The following is a 15,545-nucleotide window of genomic DNA, read 5'->3' as shown; positions in this document are numbered from 1 at the left end:
AGTGTAGTAGCACATATATATAATATAATATAAATATATATATAATAGGAACACCAGTGCTAGTAGCAAATATGACCCTTTGTTATAATCAATGTGATAAATCCCACTGTTCATGTGGGATTTATCACATACATGTCTAAACTGTTCATGTGGGATTTATCACATACATGTCTAAACTGTTCATGTGGGATTTATCACATACATGTCTAAACTGTTCATGTGGGATTTATCACATACGTGTCTAAACTGTTCATGTGGGATTTATCACATACATGTCTAAACTGTTCATGTGGGATTTATCACATACGTGTCTAAACTGTTCATGTGGGATTTATCACATACATGTCTAAACTGTTCATGTGGGATTTATCACATACATGTCTAAACGGTTCATGTGGGATTTATCACATACATGTCTAAACTGTTCATGTGGGATTTATCACATACGTGTCTAAACTGTTCATGTGGGATTTATCACATACGTGTCTAAACTGTTCATGTGGGATTTATCACATACGTGTCTAAACTGTTCATGTGGGATTTATCACATACATGTCTAAACTGTTCATGTGGGATTTATCACATACATGTCTAAACTGTTCATGTGGGATTTATCACATACATGTCTAAACTGTTCATGTGGGATTTATCACATACATGTCTAAAGTGTTCATGATTTATCACATACATGTCTAAACTGTTCATGATTTATCACATACATGTCTAAACTGTTCATGAGGTATCACATACATGTCTAAACTGTTCATGATTTATCACATACATGTCTAAACTGTTCATGTGGGATTTATCACATACATGTCTAAACTGTTCATGAGTTATCACATACATGTCTAAACTGTTCATGATTTATCACATACATGTCTAAACTGTTCATGAGTTATCACATACATGTCTAAACTGTTCATGAGTTATCACATACATGTCTAAACTGTTCATGATTTATCACATACATGTCTAAACTGTTCATGTGGGATTTATCACATACATGTCTAAACTGTTCATGTGGGATTTATCACATACATGTCTAAACTGTTCATGATTTATCACATACATGTCTAAACTGTTCATGATTTATCACATACATGTCTAAACTGTTCATGTGGGATTTATCACATACATGTCTAAACTGTTCATGAGTTATCACATACATGTCTAAACTGTTCATGATTTATCACATACATGTCTAAACTGTTCATGAGTTATCACATACATGTCTAAACTGTTCATGAGTTATCACATACATGTCTAAACTGTTCATGATTTATCACATACATGTCTAAACTGTTCATGTGGGATTTATCACATACATGTCTAAACTGTTCATGATTTATCACATACATGTCTAAACTGTTCATGATTTATCACATACATGTCTAAACTGTTCATGATTTATCACATACATGTCTAAACTGTTCATGATTTATCACATACATGTCTAAACTGTTCATGATTTATCACATACATGTCTAAACAGTTCATGATTTATCACATACATGTCTAAACTGTTCATGATTTATCACATACATGTCTAAACTGTTCATGATTTATCACATACATGTCTAAACTGTTCATGATTTATCACATACATGTCTAAACAGTTCATGTGGCAGATTGTTAGTATGATTGTTTGTGTGCATGATGTATTCTTTAACCTTTTACAGTGAGTTAGTCTGCATGTTTTTGAATGTCTTCTCCTTCTGTAAAATATCTATATATTTTTACCAAAACAACAGTTACATAATTAATACGTCCCTCCTGGATTAAAAGGTTAGTGTGGAGCCCTGCATATGAATACATATGAATACATATGAATACATATGAATACATATGAATTCATATGAATACATATGAATACATATGAATACATATGTATTCATATGAATACATATGTATTCATATGTATTCATATGAATACATATGAATACATATGAATTCATATGAATACATATGAATACATATGAATTCATATGAATACATATGAATACATATGAATACATATGAATACATACAGTATGAATACATATGAATACATATGAATTCATATGAATACATATGAATTCATATGAATACATATGAATACATATGAATACATATGAATACATATGAATTCATATGAATACATATGAATTCATATGAATACATATGAATACATATGAATTCATATGTATTCATATGTATTCATATGTATTCATACTGTATGTATTCATAACAACTTCAAGGCGATTGAACAGCCTTATATATATATAAATATAAATAAAAATCACTGCTATAAAAGCATAAAAACAATCATACAGCCTCACGTCTGTTCCTGTATCTTCTCTTAGTGAGGATGTCTTGCATGAGTCATTGCTCGTGTGTTAGAAATGGGTGGTTTATCATTCATGTAAACACAGATCTATAAACATTCATGTAAACACAGATCTATAAACATTCAGGTAAACACAGATCTATCAACATTCATCTAAACACAGATCTATAAACATTCATGTTAGAGCCATATACAGTATGTACGACTCTGTTGTTTCTCATTTTTGATGACGTCACTGCGTCTGCGGGGCGCGGTCAAGGCCAAGGCCAAGGGTTGCCATGGTATTTAACAGGTTCAGTAATCAAGCGCAGGTGTTGCTTGTGGCAGAGGCACACAGTTTTAGACTGTGCTCCAGAGAACTGTGTTGGGAGGACTGTTTGGCTGTATTTCCTTGCATTTAAGTTTACGTTTTATTTATGTTTTGTATGCTGAAAGTGACAGAGAATAAATCACCCTTTTTGCTAAATTCAACATTACGGTTTGGACTTCAGTTTCTTACAGAGCGCACGTCTGAACTTAATACCTGGCCATAGGCATCCATGTAGTGCTAAAAAGTATAGGACTCGACTTATTGACACTACACATGTAAACACAGATCTATAAACATTCATCTAAACAAAGATCTATAAACATTCAGGTAAACAAAGATCTATAAACATTCAGGTAAACACAGATCTATAAACATTCATTAAAACACAGATCTATAAACATTCAGGTAAACACAGATCTATAAACATTCATTAAAAAACAGATCTATAAACATTCAGGTAAACACAGATCTATAAACATTCATTAAAACACAGATCTATAAACATTCAGGTAAACACAGATCTATAAACATTCATTAAAACACAGATCTATAAACATTCATTAAAACACAGATCTATAAACATTCAGGTAAACACAGATCTATAAACATTCAGGTAACACAGATCTATAAACATTCATTAAAACACAGATCTATAAACATTCATTAAAACACAGATCTATAAACATTCAGGTAACACAGATCTATAAACATTCATGTAAACACAGATCTATAAACATTCATGTAAACACAGATCTATAAACATTCAGGTAAACACAGATCTGTTGGTGGTTTCTCTCGGCTAATGATTGTCAGTAAATCAATGGGTTTGTTTATCTATAAAGAGACAGAGTTCAGCTCAGACATACAGTACAGAGTGGAGGAGGTCTGCTTCAATAACTACAATTATTTGAAAACTTTAGTTACTTTGTAGATTTTGACTAATATTACTGTTAGAAAGGCTCCCATCATATAAGTTGATTATTATTTGTGATTGTTATGTTCCACCTTAAGAGTAATATGCACCTGCCCACCTTAAACGCGCGATGCATTCTGGGGCGTTTTCATTCATTCAGCAGCGTCTACAGAGCAGTGAAACCTCACTTTAAACCAGTGGTTCTCAAACTTTTTCATGTCAAGGACCCCCAAATTGACACTTATTAGCCCGCGGACCCCCATTTGAAAAGATATGCCAGGGACCCCCATATGCCAGGGACCCCCCATAAGAGAAGATTTTTACCCTAACGGGTCCATTTGGTTCCATTTGTACGCTCTCAGAGTTAAATTAACATTGATTTTACTATATGAATTGGGGTCCCAGAGATAGAAATGCCATTAAATGGGGGTCCGTAGCCCTAATGTCCTTGAAATTAAAATGGTTGAGAATCACTGCTAGAGCCGTAAAAATCTTCTCTTATGGGGGTCCCGGACCCTGGCATATCTTTTCAAATGGGGGTCCGCGGGCTAATAAGTGTCAATTTGGGGGTCCTTGACATGAAAAGGTTTGAGAACCACTGCTTTAGCAGACATTTAGTTCATAAGCCACTTTAGACACTTATTTAGATCAGTCCAGGGCTGGTGATTATCCCCATAATTAGTTGTGTTTGATGTTAGCAGCTCATGGAAGGTGTATTGTTAGAGGTGTATGGTGTACTTAATTCACTATTGTAGATCAGTGATATTATGCATATCTGACCATCTCATAACTGTGCACTGTAAATGCATACTATATACTATTAGGACAGTGTCATATATGATATGACTATGTGATATATTGGAGGCTTATGTATGGGTTTTGTATTCATTATTGTTATGTGTGTGTTTATTGCAGAACCATATTCAAATAAGTCGCACTCAGTGCTTGTACCATCCTTCATTCTGGTAACCATTGCCTGTATCACCTTAAGTTGTGCCGACAACACCAGTAAAGCTGTCATAAACCTATCAAATGTCCTTGTCAATGTGTCCTGACCAATGAAACTTTCCCTACAGACTCAGTTCATGGTTTTGGGGTGAGTTCATATTATACAGTCATTTCTAAACCTTACAAAACATAAAACATTACCCATTTATATACATACCTAGCCCTATATATATATATATATATATATATATATATATATATATATATATATATATATATATATATATATATATATATATATATATATCGGCCATTTCAAAATAGCAGATCTAGATCTGATTTCCAAAAGATTTTTCGACATTTTATACATTTGGAAAACTTGTGAAATGGACATTCTGCATAATGAGTACTTTTACTTTTGTACTTTAAGTATATTTTGATACCAATACTTTTATACGTTTTGAATCCCTGACGTTTACTTGTAACAGTATTTCTACATTGCAGTATTGATACTTTTATTTAAGTAAAACATTTGAGTACTTTTCCCACCACTGTCTGTATGTTTTGTTAACTCTGAGAGCCAGTGACAGTTACACATCTCCTCCACCAGGGGGCGAAAGGCTAAAGCATAGAGTTGCAGTGTGAAAGGCAACGTGCGTCTCAGTCTGGGTCCTTTATTGCGCATGCGTCACCCACATTGACCCGGAAGTAATAGCTTTGTTTTGTAGTTCTTTTGAGGAACGAAGCTCTCGGTGTTTAATGTTCCCTAAAGGAGACAAAGTGTCTCCTAAAGGAGACAAAGTGTCTCCTAAAGGAGGTGAATGAGTCACAAGCAGTCTGTGCGGCTGAAGATAAAGGAACGCATGACGTCAGTGGTGGGAGAGGACATCGTGTTTTGGAAGAACAGCAGCTTCATGTCAGAGTGTTTGTGTTGGAGCGCCTCCGTGCGGGTTAAACAGCAGCCTGGTGGCTGAACTACATTTCCCAACAGAGCAGCCTGGTGGCTGAACTACATTTCCCAACAGAGCAGCCTGGTGGCTGAACTACGTTTCCCAGCAGAGCAGCCTGGTGGCTGAACTACATTTCCCAGCAGAGCAGCCTGGTGGCTGAACTACATTTCCCAGCAGAGCAGCCTGGTGGCTGAACTACATTTCCCAGCAGAGCAGCCTGGTGGCTGAACTACATTTCCCAGCGTGCTTCATTGCATTTCTGTTTGTTTTTCCACCCTTTGGCATCGTTTTCATTGGCTGCTGCTGCGGCTGCTGCTACGATGCGTCCGTTTGGCAGGAAGTGACGTTTGGAATCAGATGGGCACTAAGGACATCTGGGCCCCTCCATGTAAAACTGCCTATTTTGTCCGAAATGTTAAAAAATAAAATATTAGAAATGTTAATGTTCATCTATTGTCGTTATATAACTATAAGTATAACTTGTTGTTAATGGCCCAAAATGACTGGATAAAGTTTTTATTACATAACCGTCTAATCGCAATTATTTTTGCATAATCGTCATAATCGCTTCCATGTTAAACATTTTTCACATATAAAAAAAAAAAAAAAAAAGCAGAAATAGCTACTTTTTAAAGTTTTTAAAGTTTTTAAATATGTCAATAATGTCTTTGTATATTTCAGTTGTTTGTCAGTTACAAGTAAAAGTCCGGAATTAAAAATGTACTTGAGCAAAAGTTCTGCATCTCTGCCTCAACTGAGATGGTGTCAACATCTGCTCCAGAATAGGGGGAAGTCTCCTTTTATTTGTATTGCTCAGGTTTAACAACAAGCCCACATCAGCGGTCTACGTCCATTCTCCAGAACAAGTGCTTGTTGACACTGGTACCCAGTGGTGGAAAGTAACTAAGTACATTTACTTAAGTACAATATTGAGGTATTTGTACTTTACTTGAGTATTTCCAATTTCCAATACTTTCACTTCTACTCCACTACATCTCAGAGGCAGATATTGTACTTTTTACTCCACTGCAATTATTTGAAAACTTTAGTTACTAGAATTACCCACTTCAGCTTTAAATACATGTGATGGGATCAGACTTTTGAAACTAGCTGATCTACAAGCTGACGTATTGAGACAGACAGACAGACAGACAGACAATAATTATAAATTATAGTGTAAACACATCTTTAAATGGAATTAAGAAATGGTTTTAATCCGAGGGTATGCGGTTACCTTAACTCAGAGATTAGACGCCTCTGCCCTGCACAGTCTGATAGAAATCACAAAACCTTAATAACAGAAATAGTCTAGATAAGCTTAATTAATTGCAAAACATGACACGCCCCTTATTCAAAACAGATGGCGAATGCATTCTTCTCTTTATAGGACCCACACAGGTAATAAAATGACCTGTGAGACCTTTATGGACTTTTTTTCCAAACCGGACCCTAGGTCTTCAAGTGCTGACCTACTCGAGGTGCCTAAAATGACATATAAAAAATACGGTGAAGCAGCATTCTGCTTTTACGGACCAACAGCGTGGAATAAACTCCCATTACACCTAAAACAGGCAGCCTCTGTCGATAGCTTTAAAGCACAGCTCAAGACCTATTTCTTCACTCTTGCTTTTAGCTGATTCATTGGTTGATTTTTAAGTCCTCACTGTATTGCCTATTTTAATGTTTTATGCTTTTGCTTTTATTTTATTTTTTGTTGGCTTTATTGTTAAATTGGTTGTAACTGTAACTGTATTCTTGCTCTGTAAAGCACTTTGCGCTGCATTTCATGTCATGAAAGGTGCTATACAAATAAAGTTTATTATTATTGCTGTTATATATTTCGCTAACTTCTTCTCTTTAACTTTTAAATGAGTGAAATGACGTTTGCATTGAAAACACATGTATCTATTTTTGGTTCGTGCGCATGTGCGTGCTTGTAATAGTGTGTGTGTGTGTGTGTGTGTGTGTGTGTGTGTGTGTGTGTGTGTGTGTGTGTGTGTGTGTGTGTGTGTGGGGGGGGGGGGGCGGGGCTTGTGTCGTGTTTGTGTGTGCACGTCATAGAGTTGTTTGGGTGCGTGCGTGTAACAGCGTGTGTGTGTGTGTGTGGGCGGGGCTGTGCTTGCGTACACGAGAGAGGGCATTCCCGGGGATGCCCTCTTGCATGTACGCATGTCTGCTTGTCAGACCAATCACAGCCCTTACTGTTTTGTCCCGCCCCTTAACTACGCCGCTCTTGCAGAGTCGGCTCAGTTCTCAAGGTTTACAGCGGATGCAAGGTCGCTCGATACTAGGTCTCTCCGGTCGATGATAGATTACTATTGGAAACTGTTCTACTTGATTTCGGTTCATATATCACTGATCTACTTTCATTTCATCGTCTGTTGTCTGAGGTGAGTAATATTACTTGATATATACTTTTTTCCCGCCTTTATTACTTTATTTTTATTTGTTCCCGCCTTTTTTGGACTACATAAACGTTCAGATTTCAAACACAGTTTGTACCCCATGGCCACGGATGTTATAATTATGTACGGGCCCTCAGAAATAGCCGTATCTTCCGTATTGTTCAATAAAAACGCATCTTAATCCGATCGGTGGCCATTTGCTCATAGCTGGCTCCACTCTATCAGAGTGCAGTACACCTACCAACCGATGGGTAATGCAGTTGAAAGCAAACGGCGGACATGCTGAGAAAATGGCCACCGATCGGATTAAAATGCTTTTCATTGAACAATACTGAAGATTCGGTTACTTCTGAGGGCTCGAACAGAATTGTCACATCCGTGGCCGTGAGGTAAGAACTTTATATTTGAAATGTGAACGTTTATGTACATGTACGGGCCTTAAATGAATTAAGTGCAAACGCCAGGTTCGGTTTGTTTCAGGCCCCAGGACTCTGTTGGTTTGTTTTCCTATACTTATGTCACAATCGACCTGTCCATAACAATTCATTATACAACGCAGAATGCAGCTTTTAATCAACATTGCATTTGTTATATCTTGTCTGTTAAAATTGAGCTTATAGATCTGCTAAAACTAACTTTAAGCAGCCTCTGAAACTGGGTTAAAAACAACCTAGGCTAACCAGTGCTAACGGCTATAAACGTATGCCTACAACTTCCGCATGGCAGTGACGTTTTAAATGATTACGTTATCAACAGTATTGCTATCATGTTTATGTATTTACCAGGGACACAGTGCACATTAATCAACATGTTGGTTTTCACATCCGTGTAATGAACCAGAGTTAGCCAGAAGCTAGCTTTCATCTGTAGTCCCTGAGCAGGCTGTTAAAAGTGGTGATATAATAACTATCCATACAAAAACGGTTGTATTAATAACATACAAGACCAGTAGACATAGTACAGGAGACAGAACAATTATATTTTATATGTTGGTGGACTTATCTGAGACAATGGCAAACAACGTGGCTTTGACTCAGTATAGAGTAACATGAGTTTAACTCTAGAAGGAGATGCTGTTGTAATTTGACTGTTTTACTAGCAGTAAATAGACATTCATTTGACGCACTGTTTGGTTCAACAAGTGTTTATCTGCACCGAGCAGCATTGTACTGGGTTGACTAATGTTAGAGGACGACGCGGTTTTGGGGTTGTTTGTTTTCATTAACCTGGTTGCTTGTTTCTCTGAACCTGGCAACTGCCATGTCCGCTTATTGTAAGCGGATGGTCGCGCTTCTTTTGGGGCTTGTTTTGGGGTTGAAAAGGACCGTAATGAGTGTAGACGGTACACGGTCGTGCGTACCGTGTCGGTCGCGCATGCGCGCCACTCTCAATTGTATATTAGGATCATCATATTTATGATTATGTGCCCACATTTGCCTCTAAATTGTGGAGAAACTGTCGATGCGGAACCAAACTGTCAAGCAATTGTTTCCGCCCAGACACGTTTCACTGTCGCACATGTCGAAAATAGCAGATCTACAAGCTCACAACGCGCGACGCGTTGTGAGCTTGTAGATCTGCTATTTTCAAATAGACTATGTATAAAATAAGGCTAAAGTGGTTCAGGTATGTTTTATAATGTAATACTTTATATCTTAAAAGTAACTAGTAATTAAAGTTTTCAAATAATTCTAGTGGAGTAAAAGTACAATATTTGCCTCTGAGATGTAGTGGAGTAGAAGTAAAAGTATTGGAAATTGGAAATACTCAAGTAAAGTAGAAATACCTCAAAATTGTAGGCAAATAGGTTTTATAAAATGTTCATGAATAGGAATTAATATTCACATTTATATTCATGAATAACTTTGGTTTACTAGAACACTGACCTGACTTACTTGCAAATCTATGCCCACATCAAGACTTTATTTTAGTCTAAATATTTGTCCCTTCCTGCTCCAACTTAGAAGGACAGAATTGTGTAAAGTGGGCAGGGATCACGATGTAATCTATTGGTTGCTTCAGTGTTGGGAAAGTTCACTTAAAATATGAACTAGTTCAAAGTTCAGTTCACAAATTTTAAAATGAACTAGTTCAAAGTTCAGTTCATAATTCAAAATTTTGAACTAAAGTTCATGGTTCAAAAAATGAACTAGTTCAGTTCTTTTTCGTTCTTTTTTTTCAATATATATTAGTGCTGTCAGGCGATTAAAATTTTTAATCGCGATTAATCGCATGATTTGTGTAGTTAATCGCGCGATTAATCGCTTATTAATCGCATATTTTTATTGTCTCAAACTTGAATGATTAACTGAAAAGCAGTGCATTGTATTGTATTGTATATGGAGCAGGATGCATCCGAATCTATTATTTATTATTATTACTATACTTTTATTTTTTATATACAATACATTATAAAACCAATGTTATTTATTTAATTTTCTTATACATTATATCCTCTCTGGTGTACATACACAAAGCACCCTATATTTATTATTTCCAGTGGTGTAAAGTAACTAAGTACATTTATCCAAGTACTGTACTTAAGTACAATTTTGAGGTACTTTTACTTTACTAGAGTATTAGCAGTTTTCAGTACTTACTTACTTCTACTCTACATCTCAGAGGCAAAATATTGTACTTATTTTTAATTATTTGAAAACTGAAGTTACTAGTTAGGATTTTGCAAATACATGAATCACTTCAGCCCTATTTAAGTTTTGGCTATTGGAAAATAGCCGATCTACAAGCTCACAACCTATACCTCTATGCTCACAACAGGTCACGGTGCGACACAGTGAGCTTGTAGATCTGCTATTTTCTAAAGATTTTCATTCATCTTGGTGGGAGGCCTACTTTTCTTGGACGCTTTTTTTCTCTCTGCCAAAAATAGCAGATCTACAAGCTCACAACGCGTCGCGCTGCAACACGTTGTGAGCTTGTAGATCGGCTATTTTTGGCTTATGTTCCCCCCATCTGGGGTTCATGTGGTTAATACTAATGTAATGCATAATAATGTAATGGTGTTTTAATTTTTCATTCATCTTGGCGGGGGGGCTGGGGGCTTGTCAAAGTGAGTGTATGACACTGTTAACATCAAAAGCCAGGTGCAGAAGTCCACTTTTAATGCCAAAATAAAGTCGGGTCGGACGTCCAGACTACAATACGTTCATTCAGAGGTTCGGGGGCCGGGGCTACCGTCCTAAAGTCGGCTGTAGGCTACGGTGCACGACGCATCATGATCAGCCACGGTCCGGACATGTTGTTGTAACATCCCAAACTCATTTCGCCGTTCCGCGGTGTTTACTTATTAATTCAGCCCAGCTTCAAGTTAATTTTGTCGGCAGTGAAGCCAAGGAAACAACACCGATACTTTGGAAGAGACACAAGTCAACTTCCAAATGCTTGTGGCCGGGAAATGAGCTTCGCAGAGCGGATAAAGTGTCAGCTCTTCGCTCTGGCCGAGTGGCCGTAACTGTCTGTGCTGTTCACTAGCTGTCGCTGCAGTGAGACTGTTCACTCAGAGTCGGTCTCCGCGCTGCGCACATGAATGTGAGACGCCGCCTTGCTTTTCTCTTTTTTTGGCTGATGGTGCGTTCAAGACGCCTCGGAAACACAGAATAGGATGAAATACAACATGACAAACCGATGTAAACATGGAATTTTGGGACACTCTTGAACGAAGTTTGAACGAAGAGAGAACGCCGTTCACAAACGCCAGAATGAACGCGTTCACAATAACGTTCATCTAGCGGATATACAGTACGTTCAGTTCACGTTCGCCCAAAATACGAACGAGTTCATGAACGATCGTTCATTGAACGCGTTCAGGCACAACACTGGGTTGCTTCATGCCAGTGTTAGACTTGATTTAAGAAGTAGTGCTTTTCCAGTCAGAAGACAGATTGAAAGAAGCTGTCTGATTCAGTACACACTGTGCTTTTTATATCTGGTGTCCAGATGCTTCAGTTATCACAAAGCAGCTGAATGCCGTAAATAAATCCCCTCTTCTTTATTCTTTGCTTTTTCATTCTGCAAGGATTTTAAGGATGCACGATTTTGGCCGATATCCAATTACCGATTATTTATTTCTTGGTCAAATTAATCAATACTGCTATTTCTCTTTTCGTCTATTACTGTTATAGCCTACCCTGATTTGTTTTTCCCTGCATCAGGCTTATTACAGTTATTCATTTAATATTATGTCGCAGATTGAAGGGAAATATTCTTTCCTAAGGGCGATCTTAAACACTAAGTGTTTACACCAGTGGTTCTCAAACTTTTTCATGTCAAGGACCCCCAAAATTATATGTATTTGGCCGCGGACCCCCATCCAAAAACATTTTGTTACAGGGACCCCCAGAAGGAAAGATTTGAGTTACAAATGTTCGCTTAAAAAATATATATTCAAAGATTTGCACAAATTTTCAACATTTTTCAAAAATAGCAGATCTACAAGCTCATAGCGTGGCACTCGGTGCCGCGCTATGAGCTTGTATATCTGCTATTTTTGAATAGCCAAAGTATAAAAGGTCATAATTATTCTGATGCTATATTTACACATTTTGCTGGGTACCCCCTGGAACACCCTCAAGTACCCCTGGGGGTCCCCGGACCCCACTTTGAGAACCAATGGTTTACACAACATGACCGGCACTTTGGCTACCATAGTCTGTTGGACACCTGTAAGGGGGAGGAGGAGAGTTTGCTTGTTTGGACAGCAGCATAATTCCCCATGTTCATCAGCGGTGACCATGTATCACACAGACTATGAAACCATGTCCGTTAGAGCAGTGGTTACCAAACCTTTTAGCTCGAGACCCAAAATAAATCTTATGTCTCGCCGTGACCCAAACTAGTGAAAATAGCCGATCTACAAGCTCACAAGATGCGACATGTTGCGAGCTTGTAGATCTGCTATTTTCACAAATTCTTAAAAGTACTTTTCCCCCTCTAATTAATGGATTTTTAAATGTATTTGTATGCTTTCGAAAAAAAGTTTTTTTGTTGGGAATGTTTTGATAATCTTTTGAAATAATAAAAAAATTAGGAAGTTAGGAAACACTAAATAAACATATTTTTTGACCCATACAACACGACCCACATATGGGTCCCGACACACTGTTTGGGAAACGGTGGGTTAGAGTACCTCTTTCTCAAGTGGTATGGTAACGGCCGTCTCTCTTTTGTCATGAGGCGGACCCTATTTTGGGCATGTTATTATAGACCAAAAAACAACCTGATCTACAAGCTTGTTTGAGTACCTTGAAAAGCTGTATATCAATTCTACATTTACACTGATCAAATTAGTTTAACAAACTTTGCAGGTTTGTCCGACTTAATACATGATTAGATTTTATGCTGAAACGCCATGCTTGGCTTGCATTATACGTCCTACATTTGAAGCAAATGGTGTCTCAAATGAAGGAATAGTAACCCCCCTTCCTCTCCAACCAGACATACAAGGAGCACCTGGAGGGCCAGAAGCACAAGAAGAAGGAAGCGGCTCTCAAGGTGTCTCAGAGCAGCAGTAGCAGCAGCAGCAGTGGAGGAACCAGCAGCTCTGCCCGCGGCGTCCAGAACCACCTCCGCTGTGAGCTGTGTGACGTCTCCTGCACCGGAGCCAACGCTTACGCCGCTCATACCCGTGGGGCCAAGCATCAGAAGGTAATGTATTTATTTTATGCTACCATGTATTACCATCATGTGTCACTTGCTCGCATAGATCAGTTCTTTTTGACCAGCGACACCATTTTACCTATGTATTAGGCTTAATCACGTAAGCACTAATTTGTACTTTGGGATACAAGCTCACAGCTTGTCTTATGAAGTTTTATACATTGACTATTTTTCAAAATTTGAGAACTTTGATAAACATATTTTTTAAGTCTTTAAACCTTTGCCTATAATGGCATGCCCAAAATGGGTAAGCCAGGATTAATGTGGTTAACTACATTAATCTACAATCTTTCAACGTGTCGCACTATGAGATTGTAGATATTTGTAAAGGGGTAAAAAAGGAGGGGGCCCATTATAGACCCCTGGCTGACACCGATAAACACATTATTTAGGAACATAATGGATTGTAAACGGTCACAAAAGATATTAACCCTCATTCAATATACACACGCCCACATACAGGCAGGCTTACTGGACGTTGTGTACTTGTCTCTATACTGTGTATATTTGGCACAGATGTATGCATATATGACCGGTACGCAAGTTTTATGCTTGGTTCAGGTGTTTGGAAGGACAAAAAAACAGAACATATTTGCATATCTGGTTTAATAAAGACATAAGCCAATCCTTTTACAGCTTCATAAGTCATAAGGGGAACTTTAGCTTTGACGTGTTTTGGCAATTAAAGCAAAGATGTCAACATGTGTGTTCCCAAATATGAGATTTATGATATGAGAGCATTGGCCGTACTGACGCACGCTGGAATGATTACCAACGTTTGTCTGTGACTGTGTTGTGGTATTAAATCATGCTGCAGTGTTTTTAGATCTTACCACAATACTGATATTCAGCATGATGTACAATTTTTTTTTTTAAATTTCAATTGAAAAGAAAAGGGGCAATCTTTTCTTGAAGGTAAAGCCTTTATTGAATAGCTATAATTTCATTTTAGAAAAAAAAACATGTGTCCACCTACATAACTCGGCCTTTATGAATTGAATACGCAGGACCACAATGGAAACAAGCCCTCAGGGATTTTTGTGTTATCCTTTTCGCATTATTGTGTAGGCCTTACTGTGCCTCTGTACTTTTTGCAAACTGCTGATAAAGAATTCAATCAATCAAAGCCACACAGCAATTTGCATGATGCTCAAGCAATGGCTGAACATGGCTTTGCTATCATGCTGCCTAGGATGGCAAATAAACAGTGATATGTTGGATGGATGGATAGGCTTTTAGTTTAGTGGTGTTAGTTAACACAATGCAGTGTCGTAAACATACATGTCGTTACAATACACAATGTCATTTAGAACATTGGTTCTCAAAGTGGGGTCCGGGGACCCCCAGGGGTACTTGAGGGGGTTCCAGGGGGTCCCCAGCTAAATGATGGATAGGAACCAAATGGACCCTTATGGGTCTGTAACTCTGAGAGTGTACAAATGGAACCAAATGGACCCTTTGGCTCCATTTGTACACTCTCAGAGTTAAATTAACATTGATTTTACAATATGAATTGGGGTCCCAGCGATATAAATGCCATTACATGGGGGTCCGTAGCCCTAATGCATGTCAAACTGGGGGTCCTTGAAATTAAAATGGTTGAGAATCACTGCTAGAGCCGTAAAAAATCTTCTCTTATGGGGGTCCCTGGTATATCTTTTGAAATGGGGGTCCGCGGGCTAATAAGTGTCAATTTGGGGGTCCTTGACACGAAAAAGTTTGAGAACCACTGATTTAGAAAAGGGTTTGAACAGCTGCTTTTTACAACAAACCCTCAAACGTGTTGCTCTGCTCCGTTCCCCAGGTGGTGAAGCTTCACACCAAGCTGGGGAAACCCATCCCTTCCACGGAGCCCAGCGTGGTCACCCAGACCTCCTCCTCCACCACGGCCGCCCCCAGTAAGACCCCCTCCTCTGGCCTGGGCAGCTCCAGTACCACCTCTTCGTCCCTGTCCATGGGCACCTCCTCCTCCAATGCTTCTGCCTCCAACCCACAACTCCTCCTACCTGAAGCC

General features: G+C 38.2%; 1 long non-coding RNA gene across 1 annotated transcript; it reads left to right on the top strand.

The window, feature by feature from the left end:
- The first annotated feature begins 7,705 nt into the window (after positions 1 to 7,705).
- Positions 7,706 to 15,534, top strand: LOC311045594. The gene is made up of 3 exons (XR_014600785.1): positions 7,706 to 7,840; positions 13,310 to 13,519; positions 15,336 to 15,534. It is a non-coding gene; the product is annotated as an uncharacterized lncRNA (long non-coding RNA).
- Positions 15,535 to 15,545: the final 11 nt, after the last annotated feature.

This window comes from Gymnoscopelus microlampas (assembly GCF_963454915.1).
Source record: "Gymnoscopelus microlampas genome assembly, chromosome: 5".
Classification (NCBI taxonomy): domain Eukaryota; kingdom Metazoa; phylum Chordata; class Actinopteri; order Myctophiformes; family Myctophidae; genus Gymnoscopelus; species Gymnoscopelus microlampas.
This window is presented reverse-complemented; position numbering and strand designations above follow the sequence as displayed.